Source organism: Lathyrus oleraceus, chromosome 5, assembly GCF_024323335.1.
Source record: "Lathyrus oleraceus cultivar Zhongwan6 chromosome 5, CAAS_Psat_ZW6_1.0, whole genome shotgun sequence".
Classification (NCBI taxonomy): Eukaryota; Viridiplantae; Streptophyta; class Magnoliopsida; order Fabales; family Fabaceae; genus Lathyrus; species Lathyrus oleraceus.
The window spans coordinates 48,678,512-48,695,839 of NC_066583.1; the positions used below are offsets into that span (position 1 = coordinate 48,678,512).

Below are 17,328 nucleotides of genomic sequence, written 5' to 3' on the forward strand. Positions count from 1 at the left end.
TCCTTACATTCTAACCTTTATAGAATTAGTTAGACATGATAAAGTAAATATTCTTTTTATAGTTTTTCATAAAAGTAATTTAAAGCGAGTGCGGATAATAAACAAAGTAAAGTGCGAGTGCAGGAAATAAACAACGTAAATGTGCGAGTGCAGGAAATAAACAACGTAAATGTGCGAGTGCAGGAAATAAACAACGTAAATGTGCGAGTGCAGGAAATAAACAACGTAAAGTGCGAGTGCAGGAAATAAACAACGTAAATGTGCGAGTGCAGGAAATAAATAAAAGTAAAATACGAACTTGAATTAAAATGGCGGCAGGATTAACTTCCTCCAGAGTGCTCCAAAAACTCGAACCACAGACAGATTACAGACTCGATCACTCGATTGCAGAGGAAATGGGAAAAAATGAAGATGAACTAAAAAGACACTATACTGGTGACTCGTCAGACTCATGCATTATCTAAGAAAATTAAATTACTGAAAGGAAATAACTGAAAGGAAATAATTAACTAGAAAGGGAAATGACAGAAAGCAATAAAATCCCCTCCCACACTTAGATCGAACATTGTCCCCAATGTTTCGAAATAAGATAAGGGGGGTAACCTGAAAAAGACTACTGAGGAGGGGCACTGGTGCCTTCGCCGTCCTGATGTGATGGTCTGGAACGACGGGATCTACTACGATGCTGGTCCCTCCGGTCGAGTCGTGCTGATAAAGCAGCCTGAGCACTCCGAACCTCTCGAAGGTTATCTAAGATGGAACCCTGAGTGGCCTCGACAAGCTGGTAGTGTTGGCTGTTGAACTCTCTCTGACGGTTCTGCTCTAATGAGATATCGTTCAAGGTACGGCAAACGTTGCTATAGGCACGATCCGAAACCAATCGCGATTGTTGCATGAAGCTCATATTGTCCGTCAGCTGCTGTGAAATAGTAGAGAGAAGGCCATCACGCCTTTCTTCTCTAGCTGTCATATCACGCCACATCTCCTCGGTGACATGGAATCCAGGAGCAGTACCTGCAACAGGGTTAGAGGAAGATGGTGCGGTGTGTGACTGTGAAGGACGATGGGGGGACATGTGAGGGATGGGAGACTGCTCTCTCCGATCATACTCATCATCAGTGTCATGTGCCTCCCCATCGGGAATATTAGGAGGAAGTGGACCCAAAACACGTGGAGCATTAAGATCATAGGTCCAGTTCCTTTCATCACGTACATCAGTACGTCTACTGCATGGTAGAGCAACAGATGGGATAGCTACCCCATGAACCATCAACTCATAACCACCTTCTCTCCTTGCTCGGCACAATTTCATGTCTTTCAGAAATTTTAAATTAATTGTGCGAGGAGGTAGTGGTTCAAGTGTAGCTATCTCATCGTTCAGGCCAAGAGCCCGAGCAATATACGTAACAAGCCCTCCAAAAACAATCGGTCCTGTTTTGTTAGTAAATAAAGTCATATGAGCAAGCATAAACGGGACCGGATTGATGTGGGTTCTAGTGAGGCATCCTTGCAAAAATAGGAGTTCACGAGCATTTACCTTGTTTGGACTTTCCCGGCCAAAAATAGTACATGCCAAAAGAAGTCTAAAAACTCTTATGGCCGGGTTGTGAATGGTCGACGCAAGTATCCCTTCGAAAGAATTAATTGAAGAACTTGAAAGCCTTTGCCAGAAGGTAAATACCTCGGCCGACCACTCCGCATCCAAAGGTGCCTCACAAATTGCACCTTCCCTATGAGGGATTCCTAACAAACCTGCTAGATTGTCGGTACTGAATTCATACTCAATTCCGAACAGTCTAAAAATAACAGTACCAACAGTGCTAGCAGTGTTAGGACTGACAGTGTATATTAAAGAACTCAAAAACTCGGTTGTCAGTCGCTCATAGGTAGGTTCCTGATTAATGAAAATATTATGCAAGCCTAGAAATTCTAATAAATTAAAAACACTATGATAAATACCCAAAGCATACAGACAGTTATCGTCGACGTACCTAGTCGAGAGAATTTCTCGACTTTGAAGCCTCTGAATAATTTTCCGTTGCCTTTCGCCCGGTCTTCCATCACGAAGAAGAAATCCGTTGAACTCCATTGTTGAATGCTCCTTAGGTAGTGAAAATGGTAGAAAAAGTGGTTTATGAGGGGATGATAAAGTTTTGATTTTTTTGGTTTTTTTGATGGATGAAAATGGAAATGGATGTTGGATATGTTTTATGGATGGTGGGTATTTTGGAAATGAGGGAGCTTTAATGGGGTTCAAGGAGGATTTGGAAGGTTGGAAAAATGGGTTTTTGGTGAAGAAAGGGATGAAAATGGTGGAAATGGGGATTCAGCCCCGTACTTGTTGTTGGTACGGTGTGGCGCCCGCCACAGGGCCTATGGCGCCCGCCACAAGGCCAATTCCTGGGCCTTGTGGTTTTGGATCCTCCTTTTGGGCCTTCTTGCACCTTTGTCTTCCGGGGGGTCTGAATAGCGTTTTCTTCTTCTTTTCAAGGCTTGAGGCTTGCATATTTTTTGTAAAGACAAAAATGAAAATATTTTTGTCTTATATATTTTTTTCTTTGCACGACAAAAAATAAAATAATTAAAGAAACAAAAGAAAAAGAAAAAGTTAACATTAGTGCATAATATGTATATATATAAGAAATTCAGAGTGCATGAAAATATAAAAGCTGCAGTAAAGTAAAATATGTCTGGAAATGCGATAAATAAAATACTAGGGTAATGCTGTCAGGGTAGAATGAGTCATGTGGTAGGCGTCTTTTCCTGGCTTGATCCACGAAACTCAGCTATCTCCCTCCGAAGCTCTTCAATCTCCTGATGTAGAGCATCGGTCTCTGAGGCATGAGTGAGATCAGAAACCTGCATCTGTAACTCTAAGTCTGCCACTTCCTGCTTGAGCAGGGCAGTCTCCTTACGGAGCTCATAAATCTGTGTTTGTAGGTCAGGTGGCTGCAGAGACAAATTGTTAGACATCACAGTGATCTGGGGAGTAAGAGGTGTAGGAGTGTACTCAGCGGCGGGAGGCGATTTCGGCTCTTCGACAGTCTCTCCATAACCCTCTAGAGCATAACTCCAATTTTCAGGATCATGGACACTGGTCATCAGCTGATCTGGTAATGTGAAATAGTGTATTGCTTCGCCGTCGATCAGCAGTCTAAACATGTTGGGCTCAAAAGAAGCCCTCCTCATCAGTCCTCTATCAAGACAAAAATCAATATCCAGGGTGGTGTAGAAGCAGAAGGTCCTGAGGTGCAATAACTTGCGAGACAGACCCAATGCAGTAGCAATCTGTGTAACAATCCCACCGACATGGATGATGCCTACGGATGATCTGGCAACACTAGCCAAGCCCTTTAACAGAAAGTTGCCACAAGCAACAGGGCGAGACTGAGTCGCACAAAACAGTAGGAAAATCTCCTCTTCACTTAGCAGTGTCTCTGTATCTGGAAAACCTAGGAAAGAATGTGCTAGAATCATCTGGAAGTACCTCAATGCAGGGTTGTGGATTACCTGAGAAAACTGGGTAGAAGGATCTTGGCTCCCTCCGCCGGATATTTTAGTCCAAAACTTTTCCACTTCTCTGCTCATAAAATACCCCATCGGTGTATCTGGAATAGCATCAGGAGTAGTCTGGAAACCTAGCAAATCACCAAACTCCTTGTGAGAGAATGAGTAGTCAATCCCGAACAACCTGAAAACAGCGAGTCCATCGGGTCCAGCCCAGGGGTCATAATGAAACGAGCTGAGGAACTCAAGAGTCAAGTTCCTATAAGTGTTGTTCCTGTAGTCAAACTGTTCCCACTGGAGTTGATGGCATAAAAATCTGACGCTTGGCTCTATCCCCAAGGCATCCATGCAGTCATGGTCAGGGTACCTGGTAGGAGCCATAGGGCGTCTCATGTGAACATAATAACGCTCTCTCTGTGCATCATCTCTAAAGGCCACGTGCATGTCATCAGGGTTCTGCATTCTGTACAAGGTTAGCAAACAAGTCCTGAAAGCACATAAAACATTCAATCGTTAGTCCTGACATAATAATAATAATATAAACAAAATAAAGTAAAAGTAAAAAATAAAAAGTACAAAAAATAAGAAAAACCATGGGTTGCCTCCCATGCAGCGCTTGTTTAACGTCATTAGCTCGACGACCGATATTTAAACATCATTGGAAGGATATGGTGGATCACTCAGAGTATGGCAGGTGTATGTTGTCGGGATGTCACCTCCTTCGTAGGGCTTCAACCTCTGTCCATTGACGATGAACGGTTTACATGTCTGGTTCTTGATTTCAATAGCACCGGATCTCAGGATCTTAGATACTTCGAAAGGGCCAGTCCATCTCGAACGGAGTTTACCTGGAAAAAGTCGTAACCTAGAATCGAACAGGAGAACAGGATCGCCTATTTTGAAGTCTCTTCTTATGATTCTTTTGTCATGCCAAGCTTTTGTTCTTTCTTTGTATATGATGGCATTTTCGTAGGCAGATTGTCTGAGCTCTTCTAATTTGTGGATGTCAAGGATACGTTTCTCACCAGCTGTCAAGTAATCCAAATTCAAAGTTTTGATGGCCCAATAGGCCTTATGTTCCAATTCAAAAGGTAAGTGACATGATTTTCCATAGACCAGTTGATAAGGGGTTGTTCCTATAGGAGTTTTGAAAGCGGTTCTATAGGCCCATAATGCTTCTTGAAGTTTCTGTGACCAATCCTTTCTAGATATAGAGACAGTCTTCTCGAGGATTTGTTTTATCTCCCTATTAGATACTTCCACTTGTCCATTGGTCTGTGGGTGGTATGGTGTTGCTACTCTATGCTTAACTCCATACTTGCTTAAAAGTTTATCAAATATTCTCGATATGAAGTGCGATCCTCCATCGCTTATGACTAAACGGGGTGTTCCAAACCTGGGAAATATATAATTTTTGAATAATTTGATGACTACTCTGGTGTCGTTTGTGGGTGCGGCGATAGCTTCAATCCATTTAGACACGTAGTCAACAGCTACTAAGATGTACTGATTTCCAAAAGATGGTGGGAACGGTCCCATAAAGTCTATACCCCATACGTCGAAGAGTTCTACTTCTTGGATATTTCTTAACGGCATTTCATTACGTCTTGAAATATTTCCTGTGCGTTGGCATCTATCACACTTGACAATGAAAGCATGGACATCACGCCACATAGTAGGCCAGAATAGGCCAGCTTGAAGAATCTTGGCGTAGGTCTTAGATGTGCTGGCATGTCCACCATAGGGTGCAGAGTGACAATGCTCAATTATATTATTTACCTCTTCTTCTGGAACACAACGGCGGAAAATGCCATCTTTACCTCTCTTGAAAAGAAATGGTTCGTCCCAATAGAAGTTTCTCACATCACTATAGAACTTCTTCTTCCGGTGGTAGTTTAGATCAGGGGGTATGATGTCAGCGGCTAGATAATTAACAAAGTCTGCATACCAAGGTACATCACTTATGGCTAAGGATTTTTGAAAATACTCATGAGGGTCTAGGTTATCTTCTTCAATGGTTTCTAGTTGGGCTATCAGTCTATCATAGGCAAAATCGTCATTTATGGGAACTGGATCAGGTTTCAGGTATTCTAGCCTAGATAGGTGATCAGCTACCACATTATCAGTGCCTTTCTTATCACGGATATCCAAATCAAACTCTTGCAGTAATAGAATCCATCGAAGTAACCTAGGCTTGGCATCCTTTTTGCTTAGTAAGTAACGAATGGCAGCATGGTCGGTATAAACTATAATCTTGGCTCCTACTAGATAAGATCTAAATTTGTCTATTGCAAAAACTACAGCTAGGAGCTCTTTTTCGGTTGTTGCGTAATTGAGCTGTGCAGCGTCTAGGGTTCTACTGGCATAATAAATCACATGTAACTTCTTATCTTTTCTCTGACCTAGAACGGCTCCAACAGCGTAATCACTGGCGTCACACATTATCTCAAACGGTTCTGACCAATCAGGGGGTTTCATTATAGGTGCTGAAGTCAGAGCTTCCTTCAGAAGATTAAATGCTTCAGTACATTTTTCATCGAAGATAAATTCAGCATCTTTCATTAAAAGACCAGTTAAGGGCTTTGTTATTTTGGAGAAATCTTTGATGAAACGTCGGTAAAATCCGGCATGTCCAAGAAAACTTCTTATCTCCCTGATAGTCTTCGGCGGTTTTAGATTCTCTATGACTTCTATTTTTGCTTTATCTACCTCTATACCTTTTTCGGAAACTATATGTCCTAAAACAATCCCTTCGGTGACCATGAAATGACATTTTTCCCAATTTAGCACAAGGTTTACCTCCACACATCTCTCCAGGATTTTCTCAAGGTTGACAAGACAATTTTTGAAATCTGATCCACAAACTGAGAAATCGTCCATAAATACTTCCATAATTCCATCTAAATAATCAGCAAAGATAGACATCATGCAGCGTTGGAAAGTTGCAGGAGCATTACAAAGTCCAAAAGGCATTCTTCTATAGGCAAAAGTTCCAACTGGGCATGTAAAGGTAGTTTTTTCTTGATCTTCGGGGTGAATAGGTATTTGGAAGAATCCTGAATATCCATCTAAATAACAAAAGTAAGAGTGTCTGGCTAGGCGCTCCAACATTTGATCTATGAATGGTAATGGGAAATGGTCCTTCCTAGTTGCTTTATTTAATTTTCTATAATCTATGCACATACGCCAACCTCCATCGGTTCTTTTTGCTACAGGTTCGCCCTTCTCGTTTTGTACGACTGTGATGCCTCCCTTTTTGGGTACTACATGCACGGGACTCACCCATTTACTGTCCGAGATCTGATATATTATACCTGCCTCTAGTAACTTAAGAACTTCAGTCTTAACTACCGCACTCATTATAGGATTTATTCTACGTTGGTGTTCTCTGGAAGGTTTTGAATCTTCTTCAAGCAAAATCCGATGCATGCATACGGATGGGCTTATTCCTTTTAGATCAGAGATCTTATATCCTAAGGCTGAGGGGTACCTACGTAAAACTTCTAATAATTGATCGGTTTCTTTTTGGTTTAAGGTAGCACTGACTATAACTGGACGATTCATATCTTCATCCAGAAATTCATATCTCAGGTTTTTAGGCAGTTCCTTAAGTTTTACGGTCGGTTTCATAGGGCAAGGCATAGGATCTGGGGTAAGAGATAAACATTCGTGAAGGTTATCATCAATGTAGGGTGTTTTATAATTGTCATCTTCCAAAATAAGGGTTGATGGCAATTTTATAGATTTATTTTCTTCTTCTTGTTCTAATTCCCTAATGCATTCTTCGATGATATCTAAGGCATAACAAGAATCTCCTATCACAGGTGCCATAAGAAATTTTGACAATATAAATTCTATCTTCTCTTCACCTACCTCAAAAGTTAGTTTTCCTTTTTTAACATCTATTACGGCTCCAGCAGTCGATAAGAACGGTCTACCTAGGAGGATTGGTATGTCGTCATCTTCTTTAATGTCCATGACAACAAAATCAGTAGGTATAAACAACTGACCCACCCTAACAGGGACATCTTCAAGTATGCCTATAGGGTATTTAACGGATCTATCGGCTAATTGAAGCGACATCTTAGTAGGTTGTAATTCTCCTAAGTTTAATCTCTCACAAACTGCTAAAGGCATTAAGCTCACACTAGCTCCTAAGTCTAGAAAAGCTTTTTCGATGACATGATTCCCTAAAATACAAGGAATGGAAAAATTTCCGGGATCTTTATCTTTCTTTGCTAACCTATCTTCGGAAATAGAATTACATTCCACGGGTTTCGGATCTTCAAGTCTACGTTTATTCGTAAGTATGTCTTTGAGAAACTTAGCATAAGAAGGTATTTGGGTGATGGCTTCTGTAAAGGGGATTTCTACGTGAAGTTTTTCTATAACCTTAACGAATTTTTGATATTGATTATCGATTTGGGTTTTCTTTAATCTTTGAGGGTATGGTATTGGTGGTTTGTATGGCGGTGGTGGTACATAGGTTTTATTTTTAGGTTCTTCTCCTTTTTCTTGACTTTCCGGGGTTTCAGGCTTCTCTGGTTCCTTTTCCTCACTCCTCTTAGAAGTTTCAGGCTCACTTAATCTAGGGTTTAAAGGCTCCTTATAAGCGGTTCCACTTCGTAGAGTAATGGCATTAGCTTGCCCTTTCGGGTTTTGTTGAGGTTGTCCAGGGAACTGTCCTCCAGGGGTAGTCTGTGGGGCTTGGTTTAACGCTACCTGAGAGATCTGGGTTTCAAGCATCTTATTATGAGAAATGATTTGATCAACCTTGGTTCCTAACTGGGTAATTAGTTCGTTAACATGGACGCTTTGGTTCATGAACTCTTTGTTTTTCTGTTTTTGAGCAACGATGAAATCTTTTACAATTTCTTCAAAGCTCGGGTTTGGCGGTACAGGTTGCATAGGTTGATTTGTTCTAGGGGCTTGGTAACCTTGTTGTCTCGGAGGTGCGGTATTTTGAATAGGGTTATTATTTTGTAGGAGAAGTTTGGGTGATTCCTCCATCCAGGGTTATATGTGTTAGAAAATGGGTTCCCTTGGGTATAGTTCACTTGCTCAGTGTTGGTTTCATTTAACAGATTGCATTCGGCGGATTGGTGTCCTTGCGTTCCACATATCTCACAATTCGGCGAAACTGCGGCTACAGTATTCGGAGTTGTACACATATGTTCGACTCTAAGGGCCAACGCGTCCATTTTAGCCTGCATCATGTCTATAGAGCTTAGCTCATGTATTCCTCCTTGGGCTTCCTTCTTTTCCACTGTCGCTCGTTCTACTCCCCATGATTGATGGTTTTGGGCCATATCCTCGATAAGGGCACTAGCTTCAGGGTAAGGTTTATTCATCAGTGTGCCACCAGCGGCAGCGTCGATGGTCATCTTAGTGTTATAATGAAGTCCATTATAGAAGGTTTGGATGATTAGCCAATTCTCTAAGCCATGGTGTGGGCATGCTCTTAATAGTTCTTTATATCTCTCCCAGGCTTCGAACAACGACTCTCCTTGGAGTTGGGTAAATCTAGTTATAAGGTTTCGAAGAAGAGCGGTCTTACTTGGGGGAAAATATCTAGCAAGAAAAACTTTCCTAAGGTCATCCCAAGTTGTTATTGAATTGGGTGGAAGGGAATCTAACCATGATAGAGCTTTATCTCTGAGGGAAAAGGGAAATAATCTTAAGCGTATCGCCTCAGGAGAAGCTCCATTGGTTTTAAAGGTGTCTGCTAACTGAAGAAAGTTTTTTAAATGTTGGTTTGGGTTATCAGTAGCGAGACCTGAGAATTGTCTCTGTTGCACTAATTGCAGCAGGGATGGTTTAAGTTCAAAATTATTGGCTGGGATAACGGGGTTTACTATACTGGAACTAGGTTCCTCGTTTGATGGTTGGGCGAAGTCCTTAAGAGGTCTTCGGTTTTGTTCTTCGGCCATAGCTATCCTATTCCTATGGAAAAATAAACGTGCGCGAGCGTAACGTTCAGGTTCAGCTAGAGGGTCTACTAAACTTCCGGCACTGCGAGTCTTTCGCATTGACCGGTGGGTAACAACCTTAGTCTAAACGGTATAACTACAGGGTAATGAAATTTGACGAAATTGGTCCCCGGCAACGGCGCCAAAAACTTGATGCGTGTTTTTCGCAAGTGTACGAATCACGTCAAAGTAATATAAAAGATTATCGAATCCACAGAGACCAAGTGTCAATCTATCAAACCTGTTGTTATGGTGTGTATCTAAGGCAACTATTTTTAAGGGTTTTAATAAGGGTGCAATGGTAAATAAAATTATAATTTTAAATAATAAATAAAGACAGGCTCGAATGTAATTCACGCAATCAATGATAATCCAGTACTTGTTAGTGGAACTACTTATGGGCAATGTTTTCTCCTTTGAAAAGAACTAATTTAACAGGAACTGTCGCTTTCGCGTATTCAGAACCGAGTTGTACTCTCTAATCAACCCCTCCTATTGTCACGGATAAAAAGGTGCGTACTGCGTTAGAGTAGTAAACCTATTTTTAAGAAATATAGTATCTTAACTAAGTTGAAAAGTATTTTAACCTGGACTTCTTAGCAAAAAGAGGTCCTTACGAACCAGAGTTTAAACTTCCTAACGCGTCCGAAAATCGTTTTAAAATCTCTTTTCTTTTTAATCTAAAATCTCCTAATAAACTAGACAAAGCGCTTTTGGCTGTTTTTGAAATAGTTAAAAACAATTACTTGAATTGAAAGATAAAATAGCCCTTAGGTGTTTCCACGAACAATTATACTGATTACTGGTTTAATTACGATCCTTACATTCTAACCTTTATAGAATTAGTTAGACATGATAAAGTAAATATTCTTTTTATAGTTTTTCATAAAAGTAATTTAAAGCGAGTGCGGATAATAAACAAAGTAAAGTGCGAGTGCAGGAAATAAACAACGTAAATGTGCGAGTGCAGGAAATAAACAACGTAAATGTGCGAGTGCAGGAAATAAACAACGTAAATGTGCGAGTGCAGGAAATAAACAACGTAAAGTGCGAGTGCAGGAAATAAACAACGTAAATGTGCGAGTGCAGGAAATAAATAAAAGTAAAATACGAACTTGAATTAAAATGGCGGCAGGATTAACTTCCTCCAGAGTGCTCCAAAAACTCGAACCACAGACAGATTACAGACTCGATCACTCGATTGCAGAGGCACCCCGATGTGGAATGGCAACTGCTTTATAACTGATATATGCCTAGAGAATTCTAATTCTGGATGAAGAAAAACGAAAATCTAAGGTCCTATTTATAGTAAAAACTGAAAGCATGAAATGACAGGGACGCCCCTCCACTAAAAAGTGGAGGTTACTGATTTTGGCCTTGTGGCGCCCGCCACAGGCCTATGGCGCCCGCCATGGTCCCTACAGGGGATGATGGAGTGGGGATCGTGGGTCTTGACGGTTGAGGAGTGGTCTTGAGACGTGGCCACGTCATGGCTAACCCCATGGCGCCCGCCACGGTGGGTGCCGTAAGTGCAAAACGCTGAATTTCTAGGTTTTCGCCCGTTTTCACTCCTTTTTCGCTCCTTTTCCCGATTCAAGCTCCGATTATTATAAAAACCTGAAAACATAAGAAAACAAAGAAATAACAAAGCAAAACAACAATAAAAGCTAAGAATGCATGCGAAATCGGAGTCAGAAATACGGTGAATTTTAGTGTGATCAGGTATCTAGCAACACATCACTGCTATCCAAGACACGAAAATGTCAAGTGATCTGACAATTCCTTCTGTGATAATACTTATGTGTATAATTACCCTTTTGCCCTTATGTCTATATTGAACACAAGGCATAGACCGTGTCATCCTTGTCCAGTTAAATATTGGGCCCATAGACATTTATCCTGTTATGCAGGATGGGCAAATTCCATCTAGGTCACTCATGTCCCTCAGCATGCTTCGTGGAGTACCCATCAACTGTCTTTATGGTTATCCAGTTACGGACAACGTTGGATCAGCAATAAAACACTCGACTCTACATCTAGGGTCCATAGTGGTTTCAGGTCGAAGAGTGGTATACACCATTATCACCATGAGAATAACTTATGACACTTTGCATAACTTTCTATATAGTATTCTCATAGCGGGTCAATCCGGTATAAATATTACTCCTAATATTCATACCTATGTTTAAGACTTGATAACTCTTTATCCATGATCCATGAGATGTGATCATCAGTCTACAAACATAATAGTCTTAATGCTTTAATGTTATCCCACTTCACACTAAAGCTCGACTACGGATACTTTAAGAATAGTGTCCTTATGTTTAATGTGTTCTCATGATTAAGTCACACTTAATACATTAAACGGACTAGCTATTCTAGGGACTTTATTAAACAAACGTAATAAAGAACAGCCTTTTATTATTCGATACAAGTACCAAAAGTATTGGCCTCTAGGGCATACACCAACAGTAGGTGAGTATTATATCAACCTCTAGGATAACTCAAACCTAATAGATAATGTTTATGAAAAGCTTTGGCAAAAGTGGCCATTGAAACCACAAAAACAATTGAGTGAGTTGTATTTACCAATGAAAAGTATTCACAAAATAAGGTCAAAGTTGACTTAAGGATTCAATTCAAAATAAGTGTTATAAAAAGAGTTTGAAAAATCATAAGCATAGTGCTTAGGTTTCTAATTTTGAAAACAATGTTAATGTTTGCACAAAAGTTTGGCTTGGGTTAGAGTGGAGAGAAGAAAAAGAATGGCTAGGTCCTAAACATGCAAAGATGAAGGAAGAGAAATAAAACCACATTGGAGTTCCCTTCTTGAGATCATAGTGATGATCCAAGTTGCTCCCATCCTTTGGAATTAGCAAGCAAATAGCAAATAACTCAAGCAATCAAGCAAATAACAATCAAGCTCCTAGGAATCTTCCAATGGCTTTTGTATCTCTCACTTTGGATGTTCATGACAATGGTTCTTCTAATTGGCAAGTTTGGATCCCTAGCACACAAGAACACATAAATCAAAAAGTTCCACAATACAAATAAAGAATGGACAAGAGGAAGTTTAGAATTAGGATCCTTTCAATGTTCATCTTCAAGATTAAGCATTCTAAAGGCATGGGGCCTAGTTGCTCTTTGACATTTTATAGCATTCTAAAGGCATGAGGCCTAGTTGCTCTTCAAACTCCATTAGCATAGGTAAGTTCCTAAAATCTAAGTCCTTTGTCCACTTACATTGGGTTCACACAAACAAAACAAAACAAGCACAATAGTATATACACAATAATATGCTCAAGTGAGCAAAAGGCAAATTGCATTAACATAAACATGAGCTCAAGTGAGCAAAGGGCAAAAGCAAATGAATTAATGTGCAAGAAATTAAATTGCATAAAGATAAATTGCAAGAATTAAAGACTTGAATTAAAGTTAGTGATTAGTAGTTAGTGTTAGTGTGTCATAAGGCAATTTAGCGCTATGTTAAGCAATCGTAAGTGGACTAATGTAGTAGTCACACCTATCTGAGGCCGGTCAATAAAACTATAGGCAACAAACACAAGTTAGAGACCATGACTAGTAAGCCAAGCTCCTACAACTTGCCATGCCAAAAGAAAAGAAAAATGATCTTGTATTGAAGAAAACATAACAATTAATTTTTAGAAACCAGAAACTAATTTTAAACAATTAAAAATGAAGAAAACATAACATAATTGAACTAAAATCTCAAATCAATTAAAAATTGATGAGAATATTTTTCATAGATTCATCATCATTCAAAGATGTTAAGAAAATATTTTTGCATTTTTTGAATATTGGAAACTATTTTAAATGAATTAAAAATAACCAGAAAAGAGAAAATTCACAAAAATATCAAATGGCTAAATAAAAAATATTAAAAATCATTTTCATAAACTAGAATTAAAAAGGGAAATAATGCAATTGGTCCCATATTTTTTGGATTTAAAATGAAGATATGGATTTTTTGAAATAAAATGAAATAAATCAGAAATTAGAAAAAGTCTGGCGCGTTGGATCAAACTCATTAAATGAGGTGGCACATCCTAAGGCCCTCATGCGCGCGCTCATGGTGATCCAGAGTCAAAGGCGAAACATGCAACATTAAAAATAGTCATAATATTGGAAGGCCATGATTCAATCTGGAAACTGCAACCAATGGTCCAGATGCAATCTGGCGTGGGGGACGGTGGTGTACACCACCGTCTTCTCCGGCAAGCAAGCCAGCTCCGGCCAGAGTTGCAGGTTTACAAAAGTTCACCAAAATTCACGATCCTCATATCATTGGGAAGTTGGGGTGATGTACATCACCCCTGTGCCATTGGCTTCAACTCAAGATCACTACATGAAGAGAAATCTGAGATGGAAGTTTATGGTGTTCAATCTGAACTTGATGAATTTATGAAATTAAGTACACAAATCAATTGCCTCTATTGAGTGGACTTCAGAGGAACCAACAAACACAAGTAATAAGCAAGATCCAAGGAGATTCGATTGGAAAAAGTTTGAACAACCACCTTTGAAGTTCAGCTTTACAAGGCACGATCTCTTCCTACTCTTTGATGCAGCTTGATCTTGAGATGGAGATGAAGCTAGGCTTAGGAATTGGAGCTCAATAATCAACCAAGGAAGTTGAAAATTGAACTGAAAAATCAAGATGAAATGCAAAATTCCTTTAGGTGAGGTGTGGGATTTCAATTCTGCAGAGTATTAGGCGCCTTAAGGTTGGAAATGAATGAAGCTATGCACCTGTATTTATAGTGAAAGCTGATGCAAGCAAGGCAAAATTCATGTGCATGTGGAATGAGGGCCTCCATGCATGGGCCTGTACAGGCGCATGGGAGGCCCAAATGCAATTGGTTTAGCATGCTGAAGTGTAATTGATCAGGTTTGGACGTGCAACTTTGATGGAATTGGCTTGTGCACAAATATTTCACATGGTTTCCATAAAGGAACATAAACTTTCACCTCTTCGAAAATACACTTTGCCAAATTGAAACATGGCCTTGTGGGTAATGGTGGGAAAGGTCTTGACATGAGGAACAATTGTTATGTTTAACAAAAATCCATTTGGAGTTTGGAAAATTGTGAAAACTGGCCATGAAGTTTGATGTACAAAACATGTCTTTGAAAAATTTGTCAAAAGTGACCAACTTCAAGCCCTTCTGTTTCAATGAGGAAAGCCTCAAATGGAAAAACCTCTAACATAAAAGTTGTAGATCTTTTTAAAAAATCAATTTGGACTTACATTTTGCATCATTTGGATTTTTTATGAGAAAGTTATGGGCACTTGAAGTTGGACTTTTTCACATTTCAATGACTTTGGTCCAAAGTGACCTATAATGTTTTGTATTATCACATGTACTTATTTTAGGATTATGAACCTTTGTTCAACATAACCAATGAACTAGACATCTTAAACTTTCCAATGCATTTGATCCCACCTCAAAATCATGAAAAATGAGTGAGTTAGGTCCTTGGGAAGTTGACCCAAAATTAGGGTTTCAGTCAAAATGACCTATAATGTTTTGAAATGGATGATGACCTTACAAGCTTCAAATCAATTTTTGATTAACATGAAAGTTGTTCATATGGTTCTTAAGAACATCTTTTCTCTTGGGGTCATCTTCATTTGACAAACACATTAAAAGTTAGGTCTCAGTGGATTCCAAAATAGTCAGATGAATTGACTGATCAACTTCTCAAGTCCAAACTTCAAATCTGGATAAATGGATGATTGAGGACACTCACATAGGCTCATATATGCATACAATGATGAGCAAGGCACAGTTGATGCACAGTTGAGTTAGGGTTTCCTTGGGAAACAATCCTTAAGCCCTTTGGTTTATCTTGATCAAATTGACAAATTGAGATACTTGGGAGGCATATGTGATGATTGATGGCTATGGGAACCATTTTCATGCTTGCTTTCAACTTCATCTGGCCATTCTTTGAGCATAGGGGCCTCCTAGGAGCCTTGGATCACATGATTGCTCAAGCTACAAAACAAAAGATGCTAGTGATATATTTTTGTGCTTTTGGTTAGTAAACAAAATAATAAATCAATAATATACAATTCAAGCATGCTTGGTGGTCTCAAACCAACTCACACAAATCCCAACCCTAGGGTTAAGGAGCCAAGATGCTATGATCCTTGAGGCAAATGCAATGTGCAATGATATGATGCCATGAGGGATCTTAGGGTCAAAATTAGGGTCTTACATATTCCCAATTCACGCCTGGTTGGTCACCTATTATATGCCCAGTAACCGGTATCCCTGGTGTTCCTTCCTCCTACTCCCTATTATGACTTTTTGTCCCCTGTGGAGTCAGATTTTCCTGAGTTGAATTCTGCCTTTTAGGTTTTTCCTCAGATGTTTTGGAAGATTGATATCTCTCACCCTTATACCGGTCTTAGATTTTCTTTCTCCTTGAGCATGTTGTTCTCTCACCTAGTAACCGGTGTTTTGATCACATGTCTCTCCTTGAGTTTATTTCCCAGTAGCCGGTAATATCTCACTGTTTCTTCCTCGGCGGAATTCCTTATTTGATATTTCCCCATCCGAGTCCGGATTTTTATCCGAAGTATCCCTTATGGATAGTTTGTTGTATTGGCATATTCCCCAATACATGCATCTTTGCGTCAGCTCGAGTCTTTCCATCGATTTATTTTCGTGGAATCCCTTCGTGTCTCCTAGAAAGTTTTCAAGTCGTGACCTGCTCGCGCCTTTTTACCCTATTTTTCCCCAGAGTCTCTGTCTCCCTAGTGAGCGTATTACTCATATGGATTTTCAGTTTCTCCTGATTTCTTTTTCCTTTGTGGCCATATATCTCCCACAGAGTATTAACTTTTGCATGCATACATTTGCATCATGAGGTCTCTTAGGGACCAAAATTCGTCTCTTTGTTATTATTTAAGCCCATTCTACCTCGTCGAGACGAAGATTTTAACCTTCATATCTTCGGCTAGAATGACCTTAAATAGGGGCAATTGTAAGACCCTAATTTTGACCCTAAGATCCCTCATGGCATCATATCATTTGCTCATTGCATTGCCTCAAGGATCATAGCATGTGTGGCTCCTTTACCCTAGGGTTGGGACTTGTGTGAGTTGGTTTGAGACCACCAAGCATGCTTGGATTGTATATTATTGCTTTTCTTACTTTGTTTACTAACCAAAAGAACAAAAATATGTCACTAACCTCTTTTTGTTTTGAAGCTCAAGCAATCATGAGATGCCCTTGCTCCTAGGAAGCTCATATGCTCAATAAAGTGGCCAGATGAATATGAAAGCAAGCATGACAATGGTTCATAAAGCTTTAAATCATCATATATGTTTCCCAAGTATCTTAATTTTCCAATTTGATTAAGATAAACCAAAGGGTTTGAGGCTTGTTTCCCAAGGAAACCCTAATTTAACTATGCATTGACTGTGCCTTGCCCATGAAGCAACCTCAACCTATGATCAAATTTAATCAAGGGAAGTTCTTTCATTCATTATTTTATGCATATATGAGCTTATGTGAGTACCCTCAATCATTCATTCATCAAGATTTGAAGTTTGGCTTTGAGAAGTTGACCAGTCAAGTCATCTGACTAAACTGAAAATCACTAAGACCTAATTTTTGATGTGTTTGTCAAATGAAGCTGACCCCAAGAGAAAACATGTTCTTAAGAACCATATGAACAACTTCCATGTTCATCAAAAATCCATTTGAAACATGGAAGGTCATCATTCATTTCAAAACATTATAGGTCATTTTGACTGAAACCCTAATTTTGGGTCAACTTCCCAAGGACCTAACTTCTTCATTTGTTATGATTTTGAGGT

General features: G+C 39.5%; 1 non-coding gene across 1 annotated transcript; it reads left to right on the forward strand.

Moving 5' to 3' along the window:
• The first annotated feature begins 8,946 nt into the window (after positions 1-8,946).
• On the forward strand, positions 8,947-9,053 carry LOC127089717 (small nucleolar RNA R71). The gene has a single exon (XR_007791274.1). It is a non-coding gene; the product is annotated as a small nucleolar RNA R71 (small nucleolar RNA).
• Positions 9,054-17,328: the final 8,275 nt, after the last annotated feature.